The following is a 22,543-nucleotide window of genomic DNA, read 5'->3' on the forward strand; positions in this document are numbered from 1 at the left end:
AAAAAAAGTTGAAAGAAAAGGAAGGGCAAAATGGCCTGAAATCTCTTTTTATTTTTGCCTTTCTTCTCTGATGTATCGATACATTTTGGCAAGGTATTGATACATCTGCCTAAATTTTATATGAATGTATTGATGCATTTCACGTAAAATGCTTCCTGCCCACCATGTATCGATACACGTAGGAAATGTATCGATACTTTTCCCCTTGGGTGCTCTCTGCTTCAAATATATCGATACATTAGGGCAATGTATTGATACATGTTCATCCTTTGCCAAATCTATTGATACATCCTTAAATGTATCGCTAGAATTCCTTTAGAACACCTCACATTATTCTTCTTGCCAAGAATGTATCAATACATAAGGGTATGTATCGATACATTTTCCCCTGTAGGCAATTCTAAGCTTCCCAAAAACTCCAAAAATCCAAGTTTAGCATTATAATATTATTCTTTGTTAATATCACACCTCAAATCGTTCATTTAACTTAATCCCATACACATAGATCCACAGACACAACATCAAACTTAGATCAAAATCTCAAACTATAGGACTTATCACATATTTTCTCAAATTTGCCTAAGTGTCAATATATATACACTCTCAAACACTAGGCATACATATCATATCATCAAAGCCCTCAACATTCCACATATTTCATAAATCATTCTTAGTCTACATTGTAAATTAGGGGTGTTACACTTATCACACTTCTAAACTTAAGATTTTGCTAGTCCTCGAGCAAACCATAAAATAAAAGGCAATAACTTAAATGAAGAAAACACTTAACAAGAAATCAATTGCACCAATTCAATAATCACCTATAATATCCTCAAATGTTAATCCAAATTCTCAACTCTAAACAACACAAATATTATTCAAGTTAATATTTCAATTCAAATGCAAGCTTACTATTAAGTGGATTTCCGTGCATGTGTGTGCAATCTTTTCACCTAGAACATTGTACAATCTGAATAAGCTTATATTCATGCAAAATTAAATTTAGTAATTAAATTCTATAAGTTTGTTTTTTATTTCTCTTTCCACTAATGTAGACTAACACTAAGTTACAGATCAATAGGACTTTAATTAGCTTGTAATGTATGGCTAGGGTAAAGGTTGGATAAGGGATAATGTATAGCTCAAAACACCCTAAGAACATAGACAATCTAAAACCTATTCAAAGCTTTATTTTCCTTCACCTAGTATACCCTTTTTTCTATCAAAAATTTTCTTTTGTTTAACACTTCATTTTTTTTCTACTTTTCTTTTCTCAATTTCACTCCCCCCCCCCCCCCCCCCCCCCCCCCAAACTTATTTATTTTATTAGGTAGTGAGATGAATACAATTATCTTTTTGAACTTTTCATCAATTTTCATTTTTACTACCTTTTTCTCTATCTAGCTCATAACACTTCCTAAATTGACTTATGCACTTAGGTATAAGGGATGCAAAAATTGTTGGAAATATTAATATTAGGGTCTAGGTTGAAAATTAAGTGTTCAAACAAAGAAAAGGTGCCATTAGGCTTATAGGGCAAACTAAAGATAATTTATGTAAAGGAAGGCTATAAAAGGCTCAATCGGTCCAAAAATGGCCGACATCATCTCCTTAACTAAGTATAGTCTAGAATTTCACCTCTAGATAGAATCAAACAAATTCTAGAACTTAAAATATAATTCAAAATTCGCATTCACATAAACCTTTTCTAAATATGTACAATGAATCTAAGCAAAAGACACAGTGCTCAAAATGTAGAAATTTCATCCTAACAATAAAGCTTAGCATAAGACTTTACATAACACTCAAACAATATTTACACGTTTCAAAGAGTCAAGATAGGAATGAAACTAAGTTCTTATCATTGGATAGGTAAATTAAATGAAACTGAAACAATTAAATCTAGTGCAAATGCAAAAGTAAATGCAAGAAAAAAAAATTCATAGAAATAAACTAACCTAAACTAATCTAAAATATCACAAAAAATACTCACAATAAAATCTTCCCCCGAACTTAAATTGCACATTGTCCTTAATGTGAAAATCCAAAAAGAATAAGAAAAAGAAACTCCCCTATCAATGGTGACAGTACATTGAAAGCTTTAATTTTCTTCTTTTTTATCTTCATGCTTTTCAAACCGACAAACTCAATAAACAAGCTAGGGAGAGGTTATACGTACTTATTTAAATAGAAAAACAAAACTAACTAAAATAACAACTAAACTTAAAAGGATATAGCTTGGGTTGCCTCTCAAGTAGCACTTTTTTATAGTCACTAGCTTGACTATGATACCTCTTTTTTCATTTCTTTAACATCGTAAAAATTCTTAAGGCTTTGTTTCATTAGCTTGAATTCTCTAGTAAGTGGGCTAAAAATTTCAATGTAGCCATAAGACAAAACTTTTACCACTTTAAGGGTTTGCCACCAATAAGGTTGAAATTGCCATGGTAAAAGATGGAGGCATGAATTAGAGAGTGTTACGTGTTGTCTAACCTTAAAATCATTGTCACTAGAAGGTGGTAGATTATGCTCATCATAACACTACTTCGTTTTGAGATGTAATGGCAGTGGCTCTAACTCAAGAGTTGGTACTTGCTTACTTGTAGGTGGTGGAGTAGCATTCATTTTACCTTCATTGGTGAAGTCCACATTATAGTAATGACCTATGGAGGAATTGTATTTAGTCGCATTGAAAATAGTAAATTCAACTACCATCCCACCAACTCTAAAAGTTATTCTGCCTTCCTTTACATTGATGAGCGCATCTGCAGTGGCCAAGAATGGATGTCCCAATATAATCAGAACCTCTAGATCCTCTCCCATTTTAAATTCTATGAAGTCCATTGGAATGTATAATATCCCCACTTTAAGTAAGACATCCTCTATAATCCCACAAGGTTGGCTCATTATTCTATCTACTAATTGCAAGGTGATTGTAGTAGGTTGAATCTCCATCAGTCCAAGTCTCCTAGCAACAGACAAAGGCATTAATGAGACATCAACACTTAAATCACACAAAGCATTCAAAAAATTAAAATTTTCAATTAAGTAAGGGATAAAAAGACTCCTTGGGTCCTTAAGCTACGATGGAAGCTTGTTCTAAATTATCACACTACACTCCTTAATGAGTGTAATTATCTCAAAATCCTTTAATATGCTCTTCTTCATCAATATGTCCTTTAGAAACTTCACATGTGGTGGCATTTTTTCCAAAGCTTTTGCCAAAGGAATGCTGATGTGAAGCTTCTTGAATACCTCAAGAAATTTTAGAAGTACTTATCAAGCTTTTGTTTCTAAAAGCATTAAGGAAAAGGTGATGGTGGTAAAGTTGTCTTTCCTTCCTTCTCTTAAATTTGCTTTGTCAGCTGTCTCAATTACTGTTTCATTCTTAACAAGCTTATCTTGAAGAGTAGCATGCTTAACACTATTGTCAACCTCTTTTCCTCTCCTTAAGGTGATTGCCATAACTTGTTCCTTACCTTCTCCCTTTAGATTCACCTCTATATCGCTAGGCAATGTTCCTTGAGGTCAATTGTTTAACGAATTAACCAATTGACCAACTTGAGTCTCAAGGTTAAGAAATGATGCTGCTTGACTTTGAATGAAAGTTGTTTGACTTTGTGTGATGTTATCATTCTGTGTCATGTACTACCTTAACAAATCTTCTACAATTGGCTTCTTTTATAAAAGAAGTGCTTTAACTTGCTGTTAGAATCCCGGAGGTGCATTTGGCCTTAAAGTTAATGACAACCCTTGATTATTAGCCTAAGAGAAATTAGATTTTAATGGAGTTAGTGTTGGGATGAGCCCTATAGCCAATTGGGATTGGTTAAGGCTTTATTCCAATCATGCAATAGTATCATTCATGTTGAATGATTAAAGGTTTTGCTTCATCAATAAGACATCAATTATAATGAGTTATAAGTCTAATTGGATGAATCCCATGAGATTTATATTTGCAAGGGAACTATAATGGGTTATAGCTATGAAATCCCTATGCATCAAAGCATAATCTCAAAATGTTTCTAGTTAAGGTATCATTGAGACTGGACATCAACGATGCTTAGAAACTGGTATATTCTATGTTCCTTACTTTAGAAGTAAGCAATTGATCTTATAGATTGAAATATAGAGATACTTGGTATTAGAATATAGGTTCTTGCCTAGGAGAGTAAGCTCACTGAGCATGACCTGCCATGAGAAGTGCATTTGGTAATACACTCCATTGTCTACGCAACACTTCTTATGTGTCAGTTGTGCAAATATTCCTTAGACTTGAGACACCAAATTATCTTATATGTGGAGCGCAAAGCTTTGATTTCATCCCTACGGGTGCTTAACTAAAGATGCCAAAACAGGATGCTTTTATAAATAATATGAAGCATGTGAAGGCAAATGAGTGGTCAAAATAGGAATCATCACCTCAAGTATTTTAGAAGACATATTCTATTAGTTATTGATTAACATTAACTTATTGAAGCCCTTAGCCAAGGCGACATGGAGATTATAAAAATGGTTTCATAACTCTCTATAAAGCTAATACTATAATTGAAAGAACAAATATGGAGGTTAATAAGAGTAGACACTGTACCAAGCTCTTATCATCTCTGGGATATATGATAAGGGAATGAATTGTACTAACAGACTGTACATTAAAAGGTTATCAAAGAACCCTTTGACTCTTCTAACAATTGGGTGGCCATGATGCATTGCTAGATACCAATCGTGGTCTATGGAATTGATTATAAATTAATTGATTGCAATTTATATTAATCAATTAAGTCATTAATCAATTCCATTGCCAACATATTAGGAATCTAATGGGTCACACACAATGATTGTATTTGAATTAAATTGGGAGAATGATGATTTAAGTTAGACTTAAATCACATGTTAGGTAATTAACTTCTATAAACTTAATTAAAAGAGTTTAATTAAGTTTTAGACATAATTATAAATAGTTATAATTATAAGGCCTTGATTGCAAAATATAAAAGAAATTAATTTTAATTTTAATTTCCAAGGACTTAATTAAAAAGGTTTAATTAGTAGTGGGCCCAATATTATCATGTGTTATAATATTGACGGCTTAATTGAAAAATTAAAGTTATTTTAACATAACTATATAAGTCACCTTTCAACTATTTTCCATATGAGAGTTTTCACAATTGAAGAAAATGCAGTTTTTGTCAAAAAAGAAAAAAAGGTTTCTCTTTTTGTTGCCACTCCCTTTGTGTGAAAGAGAAAATTGCTTATGAAGCAATTTTTGAGAAAGGTTCAATTAAAGTTGTGAAAAAAAAAAAGAAAAAGACAATTATTGTCCTCTTTGCTAGCACAAAGTATAGTTAAAAACTCCTTCATTTTTTAAAGGTTCAAGTGCAATAATGTGTATTACCATTGGAGACCAAGCACTTAATTGGCTAGGGTTTTTGCTCCTTGTAGTGTTCACGAGATTGCTTTGGGAAGTCCCGTTATGATTACAAAATTACTTGGCAAGGTAACTTTCTGAATAATAATTTATTTGGTGCTTTTATGTGTTAAATATCACCAAGGTGATCAATGGGCAAAGGCATGTTTTGGTTGTTTAGTTATAAGTTTTAATTTTCTTTCCATTGCATATTTTAAGCATGCCATCCATAGGCCAACCCTTCAGTTAGTACTCACATGCTACAAAAGGACTTTGAATGGAGTTAGTACCAAAAGATTCAAGTGTTTTAGTTAGAACAACTACTTAAGCAGATAATGCCGAAAAAGCATCTAAATCATGAATTCCTACTACTTCTTATGCATTGATCGCTCCACTATCCACTGGTAGTTGTTTGCAGCCATTTTTCCAACAAATCATGTGCCTCATCAATCGATTTAGCCATCAAAGCTCCTTCTGCTATGGTATCAATGGTGGTTTGAACATGCCTACTCAAACCATTGTAGAAATTTTACACTTGAAGCCACTTTGGAAGCCCATGATGAGGACATTGTCAAAGTAATTCTTTATATCTTTCCCAAGGCTCATAGAATGATTCAGAATCTTGATGCATGAATGATGTAATATCCTTCCTCATTTTCGATGTCTTACTCGAAGGAAAAAACTTGGCAAGGAACTTTTGAGCAAGATCATCCCATATTGTTATTGAGCCAGTGGGAAGCACATTCGGCCCTGGTTTAGCTTTATCCCTTAATGAGAACGGAAAAAGCCTCAAACGAATTGCATCATCTGTGACACCATTATGTTTGAACATATCACAAATTTCCAAAAAATTTTGATATATGGCCATTTGGATCATCATTTGGTAAACCCCAAAATTAGACTGAAGTTTGAATCATGGTGATGATGGCTAGCTTGATCTCTAAATTATTTGCTTGAATAGCTAGCCTTTGAATGCTAAATAGAATTTCTTATAGCAAAGCAACATAATCTCCTAAGCAATGATTTTCAATTGCCATGCACTGTTGGATTTGCTGTTCACCCTATTGATAAGCCATTCATTTATTAAACCAACACCTTGTTGATTCTTTCATCAAAGTCTGCGAAATGTTCTCTCAATTTCTAGATCACACTAGATAATCTCCAAGTTGTTTGCTCTTCTCATACAACGACTAAACGCAATTGCTAAACAAAGACATAAAACTTAAATTAAGACTAATCTGTAAAATTTTAATATTAGTAGATAACAAAGAAAAAAAAATCACTAGCAACGACTCCAAAAACTTGTCGATTTTACACACGCAAGTATATAAATCAAATAAGTAATATAACGATGAAGTAGAGTGTCGTTCCCAAGGAGATTTATTCCTAAATCTTTACTAAGTACTAAAATTTATGACAAATTAATCTTATTTAAGTAACTAAAATTTTCAAAAAATTAATTAAAACAAAATTAAAACAAGTATTAAGTTAACTAAAAAAAATTAAAATTACTTGGAAAGGCAATAGACTAAAACCTAGGCTTATGGGTTCATTCAACACTTCATCTGATACCAGCTTCTCTTATTATTTACATTCATGGTTAGTTTTACTAACTTAGAATCCAAAGCTATGTACAAGTCCCTATCGAGATGCTTGCACAAATACATAACTAAATTAGGTCATTATATGTCTATTGAAATGAATTAAATAAGGTTTATTAAGTTAGTATTCTAATTTGACTATGTATGACAATTGGTGTATATCTACTCGAATCATGAATCAGATCACCTAAGTAATGTGAACACACTATTCAAACCTTAGTCAAATCTAAAATCTCTCTATCGAGTCTCAATTAAATTCACAAATTAGTTAATTGTTGGTTAGACAATCAAAAGCATTAAAACATATTTGAATAAGCAAAACTATTCCTGCTCATAATAAATAAAAGAGAAATTAATATTCAGACTACATGTTGAAATCCATCACAATTCGAAAAAAATAGTTTAGCACATAATATCTAATAAAAACAACATTCAAGAAAATTTAGCCATAAATCCAAGTCAAAGAAAATGAGAGACACAAAAAAAAGAGAAAGAAACTAAGTGGTGAAGCTTTGCAATCTCAATTCTCTCTCAAATTCTCATATTTTCTTGTCTCGTTCTTGGCTCCTTTTCTTCAAAGTAGTTGTTTACTACCCACTCCTTAAAACCTTTGAAAAAGGTCCTTTAAATAGGCTTCAAGTAACCTAATTTTCAAAATCCCATCAAATTTTTATTTATGGAAATTTATCCAATGCGGTGGCCATATTTTTTGGAGCCGCATATTAATCTTGGCTACAGTAGTGCCGCAGCCATGATTTCTTGGAACCACAGCATTCTAACCTCAAAAATATGTATGGTACGCTTCTTTTCACCAGTGTTGCGGCCTTGGCTTCCTCAGCACAGAAGTGTAGTTCTCTAGCACTATAGCCTTCCTCTACCTACTATCTTGTGTAGAATTGCAACAATCGAGCATTTTCCAATATGATTGTCACCTTGTTATGATCCTAACTGGGCAAAGTGGTAAACATAAAAGTTTTAGCCTTATTTCTTAGCTTTTCAGTGGCTTAAGCATCACATTAACTAAACTTCTAGAGTGAAAGATATGCTTCAAATGCCACATCATGTTTAGTCCATGCATAGTACTGCAATGCTCCAAATTAGACAAACATATTGACCATGATCCAATCAGAACCAGGTAAAGTGATAAACATAAAAGTTGAAGTCCTTCCTCTCAAAATTCTAGTGGTCTAAGAACCACCTCATCTGGCATTCTGTATAGAGAGCTATGATCAATATACTAAAACATATACAAATGAAGCCATCACCATACTTGCAACCATTTTCATCAAATGAGCCTATTTCATCAAAATTCATACACAAGTAATAAAAGAAATCAGCAATAACTACTCTTAAAGTAATTTTAAACAAAATAGCATAAAATTGAATTAAAATAACTTAAATTAACTACTCAACATGTAATCAAACTTAAACTAGAAAAACACTTAAAATGCTAAATTTGTACCTAAAACTTTAAAGATTTAGCTATTTAAGTCCTAAAAATGTGTCAAAATAACTCTATATCATAGGGTTATTAGTAGACTGGTATCCAAAAGGTTGGAAGTACTCTATCTCAACTGTTCTGGGGTGTATGGTTGCATCATAAACTATGTAGAATGAGCTACAAAGAGTGGTTGCATACTCTATGGGAAACACAGATGATAATGTTGTAGTCTTTTTGTCACTATGGTTGAACTTGATGGTCAAAGTCTTGTTTGAATTTGTTGTGAATGTAACTTCAATAAATTGGATTGGTTTTGAATGCTTGAATAGCTTTTCATAGCTTGTAACCTAAGTAGTTAGTAGAAGAAAGATTATCTCTTCTCTTGTGACTACTTTGAGTATATGAATTTATGTAACTGAGTTTGCTTGAGCATCAAAGTTGACAAAAGGAATCATGTTGTGTGGGATAGACTTGTCAATCGCATGATCTTGGACTCTGTATTCCATTTACTAGTGCAGTGAGGCGTCATAGGTCTAGCTGATCATTTGTGATTTAATGATTTGCATCAAAATTTTTATGCTTTGAGGAGAGTTGGATCCTTGAGTGTAATCAAGTCAAAGATTCTCACCTACCCTTGAATTGCCCAGATCTTTTTGCTAAGTACTAAAATTAAAGCAACTCAATCCTATCCAAATCACTGAATTTAAAACTACTAAAAATTAAATAAACTATAACTATAACTAAAAGTAAATATAGCAATTTAGCAAAATAAATCAATCAACCAAAAGTCTAAAATCACAATATCCCCTCAATGTTTCATTTGAATCTCTTCTACTCTCCTTTTACTTACTAGATAGGCTTAAATTATTAACCTAGAGTTCTAATTTATTTATAAGTCTATTTCGATGTTATTATAAAAATATCTTCCTTAACTAATTTACCATATGCCAATGCAAATTGAAATTAAGAAAAACTCATTAAGCTTAGACTCTAATTATGGCTACATATGATAAGTAAGTGTATTTTTACCCGACACGTGAATCAAATCAATCATCTCATGCAAATGATATTGAACATATGCTATTTCATCCATGGCTTACTCTAAACACTCTTTTCCAGTTCTGTTTACGTTTCTAAATCAATTAGACTCATTAAGAACAGTATTGAAATAAAAATCAAACACTATCAATCATCAGCAAGAAAGAATATTAAAAATTCAAACTATACATTGGGTTCAATTACGATTCTAGATTAAAACTTAGTTCAATATAATTCCTAGAAATATCATCCAAAAAAGAAATTTAACTATCAAAACTAAACAAAAAAGTATAAAGATAACAAGAAAAGTAAGACTTCTAAAATTTATCAAGCCTTCGATCCACAATCTTCCTTACTTTCCTGCTAGGTTTAATACCTCTTTTTCTTTAAAATAACCTCACTTAATTACTGCTTAAACGTGCTTTTGAAAGGTCACTTAAATAGGCTTTGAGACTGAGTTAAAATAGAAGTTGAAAGGCATATTAATTCTTCATTCTCGTTAAAAGGTGCAGCCATGGTGATAGGGGACCGTAGCCATGAAGCTTGACTTTTGTTCTTTTAAATTTCCTTATCGATGGGTGCAACCATGAACAAGTGGGGGTCACAACCATGAACCTCCTAGAAGTCCAAAGTATGATGGTGTTATCAAGGCAACGCAACCACAAAGTAGTGAAAACCATAGCCACCAAATGTGCATTTTGAATTTTCAGGCTCTATTGCACTACTTTGACTTCTAACGTGATTTTCTCCTATTTCGAGGCTGAACTAGGAGAAATGGTAAACATGGAAGTTGTAGCCCTACCTCTTAGTTTTTCAATGGTTTAAGAATCACATTATTCGGGCTTCAATGTTCTAAGAATCATGTCATTTGGACTTCTATAGTGGGAGATGTGCTCGAAATACTGCAACACGTGCAATAAAAGTCTACACCTATAATGCACTTCCTACTCCAATTAAAAGTCATCCAACATAACACACCTAAAAAAGCACAACTTAATCAATATCAGCCATAATTAGACAAATCAACAACTAATTTAGCCTAAAATGATCTAAATTAAATTGACCCAACATGATTTACTTAAATTAAAATAATAAAAACACCTAAAAATTTAAAGTAAAACTCAAGAACATAGCATATTATTAACCAAAATTAAGACCAAATAACTCCATATCATAGAGTTGTCACTTACTAATAACTCTACAATATAGAGTTGTTTTGGCATATTTTGGAAGCTTAAGTAGCTAAGTCTTTGAGATTTTAGGTTTGAATTTGAGTAATTTTGGTGTTTTTCATAGTTAAGTTAGATTATATGTTAATTAGTTTGATTTAAGTTATTTTAGTTTAATTTTATGTTATTGTTTATAAATTACTTTAAAAGTAGTTATTGTTGATTTCTCGTATTACTTTTATAAGAAATTTAATGAAAAAATGCTCACTTGATGAAAATCTATGCAAGTATGGTGATAAATTCATTCATATATGCTGTAGTATTTTCAAGATAACTTGAGCTATAGAAGTCCAATTGATGTAATTTTTGAACCATTATAAAGATAAGATGAAGGCTTCAATTTTGATATACTACTTTGCCCAATTCTAATTGGAAGGTGGCCAAAATCCTTGTCAAATTAGAAGTACTGCACCAAAATAGTATAAGTCAAAACAGAGAAATTAGAGTCATGGCCTTGGATGTTAAGAGCAGAGACACTGAAAAGGAATATAGCATGGGCATCAATCCAAAAAAGTGAAAGCCATGGCTATAGAAAATGAAAGTCGCGGCTGTTGAAGAAAATCTTGATTTTTCTGTACTTACGATTCTTAAAAGTTAGGGCTTTTTAAGTGGCTATAAATAGGTCTTTTTGTGCAAGAAAACTAAAAAGAGGATGGCAAGCTACTATTATAAAGAAAATAAGCCAAAAACAAAGTAAGAAAGCAAGAAACGTTTGAGAAAGAATCAAGATCAAAAGCTTTAATCATTAGTTTCTTTCTCTACTTTTGTGTTTCTCTTATTTTCTTGTACTTAGATTAATGGCTAATTTTTTTGGATGATGTTTTATTTAGATATTATAACTAATTTTCTTTTCTATGATTGTGTTGGATTTCAACATGTAATCTAAATATTTGTTTCCTTTTCATTTACTATGAATGGGTATAGTTTTACTTATTCAAATTTGTTCTGAATGCTTTTGATTATTTGGCCAACAATTAATTGATTTGTTAATCTAATAGAAACTCAACAGAAAGATTTTAGATTGGACTGAGATTTGAATAGTGTATGTTCACGATACTTAGGTGATTTAATTCGCAATTAGGGTAGACATACGCCAATTACCATACATAGACTAATTAGAACACTGACTTAATGAACCTTATTTAATTGATTTCTATAGATATATAGTAACCCAATTAAGTTAGGTATTTGTGCAAGCATCCCAATGGAAACTTGTACAAAGCTTTGGATTCTAGGTTAGTTAAATAACCTATAAATATAAATAAGGTAAAATGCTCTATCACTGTTAACTTTTAAACATAATTACACACGGATCCACTAGTTTGCAAAATGGACACTCCACTCTAAATAGTTAAATGGTATTAATATTTAAACTAAAATGTCTAAATTATCTTTCTCTTTTTTTTTTACTTTTTTTAGGTCAGTCGGTAATATTGCCTACACTGATCGACCATTTCATAGCTATATTCAACTCAAATTCGGCTAGATTTCTCAAGGATATCTAAGGGAGAAAGATCCCGCTAGAGCTGAGTCTAACACTCCTTAACTGGAGGGGAAAAAGCAAGGATAGGTTTTTTTTAGTAAAAAAAATTAAAAATTATAATTTATATAATATGGTGATTTTTAAAATTGATGAACAGTAAAATTATCTTTTCAATATTGCCACATCATCAAGCTAATAGAAATATTAACGGTCGACTAACTACTAGACTAATGTGTCCAGCAAAAAAAATTCTTTGGGACAAACTGCTCATTTTGAAATCTAATGGATCTGCATGGAATTATGACCAAAAGTTAAGGGGTAAAGGTATTTTACCCATATAAATTATAAAAAAAGTTGATATCAAATGAAGTGTTGAATGAACCCATAATCCTAGGTTTCAATTTATTGCCTTTTTCAAGTGAATTTTAAGTTTTTGTTAATTAATTTAATGTTTACTTTAATTTAGTTTAATTAATTTTCTAAAAAATTTAGTTACTTGAATAAAATTAGTTTGTCATAATTTTAGTACTAAGTAAAGATTTAAGAACAAATCTTTATGGGATACGATTATAGACGCATTGTCTATACTACTTGTTCGATACATATACTTGCATGTGCAAAATTGACAACACTTACTAAGTGTGAGCAGTGGATTCATACTTAGTTACTAACTGAGATGAGGGAGTAGCCAAAGAGAGAAACTTTAGAAACTTAGACTTGATATTTCACACAAGGTTTTACAAGGAAGGAAATTTTGGAACCTTCAAATGTATAACTAAAAGGTGCCTCATTCGTGAAAAAAGGGTTGCCTTTTATAAGCTTACAAGACAACAACAAGACAAACTTGCCATTATTGAAAATAACGACATGACATGACTAAAACTTGCAAGATTCCTATGCCTTTTGTAAAGCTTATGATGATATGACTGAAGTTTACACATAATTGACACACCTTTTGATAAAAGTAATTTGAAGATTCTAAAACAAAAGCTAGGAGACAAATATAACAAGACAAAATAGCATTGAATTTTTTTGGTGCTTCTTTTCAAGTGGCATGCCTTTTGATGCTTGTGGAGCTTCTTTTGTCGATGACTTGACAACACAACAGGTGATGTGCTGACACACTAGGGAGTTGCTTGACACACAAGCATGCTTAGATTTTTAAACTCACTTAATTAATCATAATTTTTAATCTAGATTTTATAAGGTATATTTTACGAAGCCCTTGCTTGGTTTAAAGGGATGGGCCATTATTCGCTATGTCAAAGACTTCTTGGATTTTTTTTACTATAGTTTTGGCTATTTAATGATCCATCCTTAGCTGCTGTTAAAATGTTGGTGTGATCTGCCCTAGCTAGAAGATACATCCTACGATCAAAGTAGCAGATATCTATTTTGAAGAACCTACTTTGGTCGAAGCAAAAGTCTTGGTCATTTGTCCAATAGGGGTTGTAAAGAAAATGTTTAGCTTTAAAAGGGAGCAAGAGGGAAAGATTAACTTGTTAGAGATGTAAAGCCTCATATCCCCAACCATCGAAGTTCCACCATTAAATGTGGTCGTTGGCATAAATTTGTAGTTATAGCTTTAGCCATTGGGCATATCCAGACGAATAAAATTTCCATAGGTTTCTTGAAGGAATGGGTACTATTCTTCTGGGATGGTTTTATTGTTCATACTATAGGTGAGGTCAAGCAGCTCTTTTTAAGGTTGTCTCTTTGTGAAAAGGTTTTCATATAAAGCGAAAATAGAGGAAATGTAGGGTGTGTGTCATGATCCAAACTCGGGAGTCCGTGACCTACGCACAAGATTAATAGGTGAAGCTCGCAAGACTTGGGTAAACCTCAAAACTTCCAATCACAAAACACATAGTTGAGGGATTTCATAACCAAATATTCATAAATATAATTTACTTGAAATGTAAAACATTATCCCTAGCATTTAATTCATAAATAATATTCATGAGGCCATACATTGGCCATCAAAATGGGTTCATACTTAAAAACCCTTAATACATGTTCGAATGGCACAATGTGCCTACATACATAACTAAACTAAACACAAAGTGGAAGCTCACAACAGATGTAATGGAGTGGACATATCTAGAGGAGACCTACCAAATACCAAAATCGGTCTATCAATGGACAACCCTTGCCACGCATTGCACAGTGGCTTATTTATTTGCATATGGTACAAAATAGGTGAATCATCTAATACTCAGTGAGAGGTGCAGATAAATCAAAATCATATATGTAAACAAATAATTATTTAATGCACTACTAATGCAATTAAACAATTCTAGCAAATATCTCTAATGTTAGGGGAAATCATCATTCTTAAGGAGTCTCCATAGACATCATACATATCACTCGGCTTGTCCTCACAACCATTCAAAGTTATCCTCCACGACACACTCCAGTCACCGGAATACCATATCAAATTCAAATCAAATTTACCTAGGCTTGTTCTAGGCTATCTCATGTCGTACACAAATTGGATCACAACCATAGAGTGATCCTCCTCTAGACATAAACAAATTACACAAGGTGCCTAACCAACAGAGTAAAATCACACTTAGGGCAAAACCACTGGCAGAGAAACAAATCATGTGCATGCTGAAGAAACGAGTGGAGAATCAAAGTCATCACCTAGAGTAACCTCCCAATAGACGGCATCACTTGGAGCATTCTTAGATGGGTGGCATTAAAGCACTATAGGCGAGACTAATACCACCGTCCCTACTTACCACCATCCTTGTAGGCACATAACAAAGTCATAGGGGGAAAAGACTCCACTCAACCTTAAATCAAATCAACGTCCTAAATTCATCCCTCAGATGAAATACAAACCTCAAATAAGGTCATCATATGCCTTTAACATTCCATATGTCCACATCAAATCATAAATCACATTTTGCAAGTTTCAAATCATTTATAAACTCGACATGGTTTTAAGTACATCTAAATCTTTAAGGCATCAACTACTCAAACATGCTGAAAATCATTCATCTAGGACAATCTACTCCTAGATGTTTCGTCGTATCCTTTAAACTTCCTAGTCTAGGCTCACATAATCAACATAAGCCACCAAGTGGCTTGTTCAAAGCATACACATTGCAGCACATATAACCACATATGTATACATATATATTCATATATATGATTGTTCTCTAGCCTAGGCCTGTTCATCTAGGCCTACATACAAAATCTAGTACCAATGCAATGCATCTATCATGCATTTTAAATTAACCCATTCATAGTGACACATAAGGCACACCCACAGCCAAGCTTTGATTCTCAACCTCCACCTATCCTTAAGTTCACAAATGTGCCCAAATTGCTCAATCTTCCATTAAACACTCAAAGCATCATAAAACTAATTATTTCCTAGCTTTTGAAAATATCCAACTTTTCAAAACTAAACAAATTCAATATTTAAGCCCAATCCTCCAACAAATGAGCTAAATCCCTACCTTGGGTGTTGGATTGTCCAAATTTTAGCTCCAAACCCCAAGCAAATTCAAGGGAGAAAATCTCTCCAAAGCTAGACCAAATCAAATCTAAGTTATCAACCAATTAAATTGGAAATCAATTAGTAAAAAGGCGTAATCTTACCTCTAAAGGTGTTTCCCAAACTCTAATTAGCTCCAAAAATCGATTTAAGAGGTTAGGGTTTTGAGGTTTTAGAGAGAGTTTGTGGTTTGTTGAAAACGGCTCAAATAGCCGAAACTCTTCTTTTTATTTTTGCGTTTACAGGGTGATTTATCGATAAATGGGAGGCATTTATCGATAGATCACTCTAAAATTTTTTATCCATCAATACATTGTGCCTTAACCCTCTTTTTCTTTTTCCCCGATTGTCGCATCTATCGATAGATGCGACAAATCTATTGATAGATGCTTCTCACATAGGTTTCCATTGATTTCCTATGGCTATCTATCAATAGATTTCATGGATTTATCTATAGTTTCTAGGCCACTTTGCTTTGTAAGGCTCTTAGGTGGTCATCTATCAATAGTTAATAGGAATCTATCGATAGATGTTCATACCTAAGACTTTTATGTTGCATTTATTGATAGATATTGATCATGCCTAAAATGCACATTTTCCACTTGTTTAAGTCTCCAATCTCTTTCATTTGGGCACTTAATTTATTTGCATCAATCAACACATTTCCAATCATTCATACAACTCAAATATGGGATCAAATCCCCAATCTAGGAATCAAACTTTAAGATTCACCCAAATATATTCATAAATATTTTACCTAAGTATAAAGATGCATATGCCCATACACATAACATACTTCACACATCTTCAAAATCCTCCAATGTACTCATCTACATACTCTTATACATTAAACTTTAAATTTATTCATTAAATCACTTGGCCAACATCACATATAGGCCATATCCAAATTAGGGGTGTTACACTCTCCCCTCTTTATAGGAAATTTGTCCCTAAATTTATATCATACGCCACATGTCACAATTATTTTAAACCTCAAAGAGATGGGGATACTTTTCTCACATTTCCTCTTCGAGTTCCCATGTAGCTTCCTCAACCTATGACTTTGTCATAATACTTTCATTGTTGCAATATCCTTGGAGAAAAGTCATTTTACTTACCGATCTAATATGGCTACTAGCTGCTTCTCGTAACTAATTTTGTTTTGTAACTGGACATCATCATATCGTATCACATGTGAAGGATTGAAAACATACTTCCTAAGGATGGATACATGGAAGACCAAGTGGACATAGAATAAATTTAGTGGTAATGCCAAGCAATAAGCAACTGCATCAACATGTTTTAACACCTCCAAAGGCTTAACGCGTTCTTCCCAAATCTCTTTACTCCCTTGGTTGGCAAAATTTTTAGGAACACATAATCGCCAACTTCAAACTCTAAAGGGTTTTTCCTATTATCGGTGTAAGATTTTTGGGGACTTTGAGCCCTTAGTATCCCTTCTCGTATCACACAGACACATCACTCAGCTTTTTGGAACATCCCTGATCCTAAGAGTTTTCATTCCCTAACTTCAAGCTAACCAATAAACCCCCCATCTGTGGGTGGAAAATTGTACTAAAACCTAATCTTTTGCCTAAGGCCTCTTGTAATTTCCTCCAAGACTAACTTGTGAACTGCTATCCTCTATCGGATACTATAATTACCAACACACCATGTAACTTTACAATCTTATTAATATAAATTTGGGCATAACGAGCTGTTCCATACTTAGTCTTGACCTTTAGAAAAATAACTAACTTAGTCGATTATTATTACCCAAATGACATCATAGCCACCCCTAGCTTATGGTAAACACAACATAAATTTCATCGTTACATGTTCCCACTTCTACTCGTGTATCAATAATGATTGTAGTAGTCTCGAAGGTTTTTGATATTCAAACTTCACTTGTTGACACGTCAACTCTTAGAGACATATTCAGCCACGTCCTTCTCTAATCCTAGCCGCCAGTAAATAGACTTCAAATCATGGTACATCTTGGTGGTTCCAGGGTGTATTGCATAAGCTACCATGTGAGCCTCTTCCACCATCTCATTTCTCAAATTATCTATATTCGGCACATAAACTCATGATCGATATCTCATTAAACCATCAAGGCCATGTACAAAGTCTCAAGCTTTAATTTCTCTCTTATCTTCAAATATTTTCACCATATATTCATCTTGATCTCAAACAATTTTAATCTGATCTAATATCATTGGCCGGACTTTAAAATGCGTTATCAAAGTGTTTAAACCATTATCCTCGAATTGAACTCTTATGTTGCACAAATCATATAGGCTTTATACTAAGGATTGTCTTTCCATAATCACGTGTGCCAAACTCCCCAACAACTTACGGCTTAAGGCATCCACTATAAGATTCACCTTACTGGGATGGTAGAGGATGGTACAATCATAGTCTTTCAACAATTCCAACCACTTATGTTGCCTCAAATTTAGATCTCTTTACTAAATATATACTTAAAGCTCGTGTGATCGGTATACATTTTGTAAGTCTCTCCATAAAGATAATGACGCCATACTTTCAAAATAAACACAATTGCGCTCTTCTCTAGGTCATGCGTAAGATAGTTCTATTCATGCTTCTTTAATTGTTGGGAGGCGTATCCTATGACTCTTTTGTGTTGTATCAACGTGCAACCCAATCCAATCTGTGATGCATCATAATACACAATATAGCCTCTGAATCAATATAGTAGGCTCAACACAAGTGCAAAAGCGAGATAGGCCTTAAGCCTCTAAAAGCTAGCCTCACATGCATAAGACCAATCAAACTTAACTCCTTTCTAAGTTAGCCTCGTCAAATTGGATGCAATTTTAGAAAAATCTTGCATTAAATGTCTGTATTAGCCAATTAAACCCAAAAAGCTTCTAACTTCTATTGTAGACATTGGCCTCGGCTAATTCTCCATAGCTTCGACTTTACTGAGATCAACTTGCACCCCTTGTTCAAACACAACATCTCCTAAGAAAATGACTTTATTCAACCGAATTCACACTTTGAAAATTTAGCGTATAGGCCATACCCAAATCAGGGGTATTACAATAAGGCAAATGGTTTGAACCCTTCTTGAGTGAATGGTCTACCAAAGAAGATGACCGTGAAAGTATATGGATCACTAAGATGGGTTTTGAGCAATCTTCACCATGTTTCTAAAGGATAGAACCACTTGAGAAAAGTCAAGAGATGGTCTGGTTGGAACCTTTCTTTAATGGCCCACTTCAGATTTGATGTAGGGAATTCAATGGCGATGGTATGGAGCTGGCTAAGGTACCATAGAAATGGTAGTAATCCTTTTGGGAAATTGGCATAGTAGGGGATGCAAAAACTGTGGAGAAAGGGATATTCATAGTTTATGCCAATTGGTTTGATGGCTTCGTCTTTGTGTTTGGTGATGACACCAGACTGATAATGGAAGAATTTATCCCTCACTCTAGAGTCTATGGTTTTTAGGGCAATTTGGAATGCAAGCTCTAGAGGGAAATCTGCAATGAGATTAGAAAACCCATTTTTTGAATTTTCATTCTTCCTTGTCCAAAAACTTCCTTGAGTTATTACATGTCAAGATGCAATGAGATTATTCCTTTTAATATCACTTAGGGTGATAAATTCTCCATTAAATATTTATTTACCTTCATATGCTTCATGCTATACCAACATCCATCCTTCATGAGCATAATTGGTTAAAACCACTAAAAATTGTATGAAAGCATAGCATTTTACACGTAAGGAAACTTGATGATAAGTCAAAGGATCACTTACATAAATATTACATGAAAATTTATTTTATAGGTATTTAAATGAAATTCTAAATAAAATTCTCATGGTGGGTCATATTCAATAGGCTTGTTTATATAACAAGCACCCACATTTAGTTCCTTCAATGTATGAGATTGATTCTCATTTCACAAGTGAGGGACATAACCATATGATGGTTTCTCCGCTTTATTAATGTCCAATTTTGATAAAGCATTACTAGGAACATTTTATACTTTGATGCACTAAAAATCTCATAATTATAACACTTTATAATTCCTTCTACAAAGCATGTCTAATTCCAAGGACTTTATTTTGTTAGTTAATAATAACAATTGTAAACATAAAGATAAGAAAGCTTTTATCTAATGTAATGCTTAAAATAATAATAACGTATGTCTATATCTAACCGATTGGCTTATAAAGCATACATTAATTCTATCAATCTCTCACTTGCATTAAAGTTGATTGACGATGTATCTAATATTAAACTCTTCCATGTGATAGTCATATTTCAATTGGTACAAGGCCTTAGTGAAGGGTTCTTCTAGATTATCTTATGTGAACATGTTTAATCTTTATAACACCACGCTTGATTATCTCTTTAATCAAGCAGTAATGCCTCAATATATGTTGGGATCGCGAATGAGACCTTGGTTTCTTTGCTTGTAAAACAGCTCCATTGTTGTCACAATATAATGCCTCAACAATTCTAGAAACCACACCTAGTTCAGTAATGAACTTCTTGATCCAAGTTCCCTCTTTTATCATCCCAAACGACAAGATGTATGAGTTGGATTGATTTATTTTATAAATAGTTGAGCCTACGCTAGAATGTTTCTTTATGTTAGAGAGTTATCATTAGAATATAAAATAAGGTTAATACAAATAGCCTATTTAAACTTAGTAGCCACTTTTTCTTTTGGTGGAGGAAACAAAAGAGAAAAAGAAGAGAATTTCACTAGCATTTCTTATGTAGGATTGAAGATTTCTAGGATTAAGTTTAAGAATAAAAGTCAAATATTATTGCTGGATTTATCTTTATAAGTTGAGTGAAAGCTTTTTTTTATTGGAAAAATATCTTGTTAGACTACAAGAATTTAGGATTAAAGTTTATGAGAAAAACCATTGTCATGCTCGACATGGAATTCAAACTCCAGACATGCAACATTAATAACAATTTGTGCATAAGGATTTTCTAATCCCGCTTGATACAATGCTTCAATATTATCATTATGACTTCTTGATAATTGTTCCATTTTATATTTACCATGTGAATTTCTTATTGTTTATGCATCGATGAAGCCTTTATAGAAAAGGTGCTTCCAAACTTCATTAGCACTTGAAAACTTGTTGTTTATACATCAGGGGTAAGGATATCTAATCTTATTTCCATTCACATATTTGTGTTCACTGAAGGCGGAAAAAATAAATTCCTCAACAACATTTAAAAATTCATCCATCTTGATCTAGTCAAGAATATATCCAAGACCAATCTCTTTCCATTGTGTAATTGTAATGGATATATCATGTCCTTAAAAAATACGAAAAAAAATCCCATTATTAGTTTCAACATTGGAACAACATAATGTTAGCATATGTGATTAGACAACCGCAAGGAAATTACATTTTGTTACTATATGTGATTATGATCAATAATAAAAGTTTTTTTTTGTTTGAAAAGCACTAATAAAAGTATTATGAATAAACATTTATTAATATGATCATTAATTTATATTGATTTAAAAGTTTGACATTTTTACTTGAAGGCACTAATCAATATGATCACTAATTATAAGAAATGGAAATCTGATTTAATTAATTATTTAACTAATTATTTTAAATTAATTTAAGTAATGATTATTCAAATAATATAACTAGTTAATTATATTAACCCTAAAAACCCTAAACCCATTTAATTCATTAATGAACAAATTGTTATAAATGCAATTATTTAAATAATCAATTAATGAATATAATAAATTATTATTAATTACATATTAAGTAATTTAATTATAAAAGTACAAATATCATTTAATTCAGTAATTAACAAATTATTTGAAACTTATTTAACGTCCCATAATTAGTTACTCAATTTGACTAATTAACTAGTCTAATTAATGAATTAATGAATTTATCAATTAAAATGCAATTATTAGTGAAATAAATAATTACCTAATTATTTTTAAATTAAATTTAATTAACTTATTTTTAATTATTCTAATTAAATAAATAATTTAATTAATTAATAATTGAATTGAGTAATTAACTAATTTAATTATAAAAATACAAATCTCATATCATTAATTATTTACTAATTAATTTCAAATATTTTAATTAACTAATTGTATTATAAACATGCAAACCTCATATATTTAACTAATCAACAAATTTCCAGATTACTTTGACTTGCAACAAAACCACAACTTAATATCTTATTATAAACTCATCCATTCAATCATTAAATGAAAAGGGGTTGTGACATGGGCGAAAGAGAAAAAGATTGTCCATTATGTAACAAAAGGAACACATGCAATGGTTGACCTTTGCTGGGGGGCAATAATGCAATGTTTAGCCGGAAAAAAAAAAAAAGAAAAAAAGAACCTTCCATACATATAACAAATTCCAAAAATAATTTTTCATTTGCCCCCAAAAGGTTAAGTCAAGATTTGCAATGTGTTTGCATTATCATAATTGTAATATATCATAATTTTGTAGCACTCTATCATCCATTATATGAAAATTGTGAAGAATCCTCCTGGATTAACTATATATTCTTGTCTCAATTTTGGTTTTGATGCATTAGATGAAGTGATCCTTACTCAATTTTTAGTATAAATCATTGAATGTATAATTAAAATTCTCATTTACAAATTAAATAAATGTTATTTATATTTTATGTAAAAATATTTTTTAAAAAATCATTCAATTCAATTAGATTTCTTATATATTTACATAAATTATATTAATATTAACAATAATTTTTTTAGAAAAAACAACTTAAAAATATAATAAATAAATATAAATTGTTATTTATCATTTTAATCTATCAAAAT

The 22,543-nt window shown here is 32.0% G+C and overlaps 1 non-coding gene across 1 annotated transcript; it reads left to right on the forward strand.

Annotated features, from left to right (window-relative positions):
• The first annotated feature begins 5,958 nt into the window (after nt 1-5,958).
• LOC149527403 (small nucleolar RNA R71) lies at nt 5,959-6,065 on the forward strand. The gene has a single exon (XR_016351097.1). It is a non-coding gene; the product is annotated as a small nucleolar RNA R71 (small nucleolar RNA).
• Nucleotides 6,066-22,543: the final 16,478 nt, after the last annotated feature.

The sequence above is a fragment of the Theobroma umbraticum genome, unplaced genomic scaffold (genome assembly GCF_002168275.2).
Source record: "Theobroma umbraticum cultivar Fairchild unplaced genomic scaffold, ASM216827v3 scaffold_4.1, whole genome shotgun sequence".
Classification (NCBI taxonomy): Eukaryota; Viridiplantae; Streptophyta; class Magnoliopsida; order Malvales; family Malvaceae; genus Theobroma; species Theobroma umbraticum.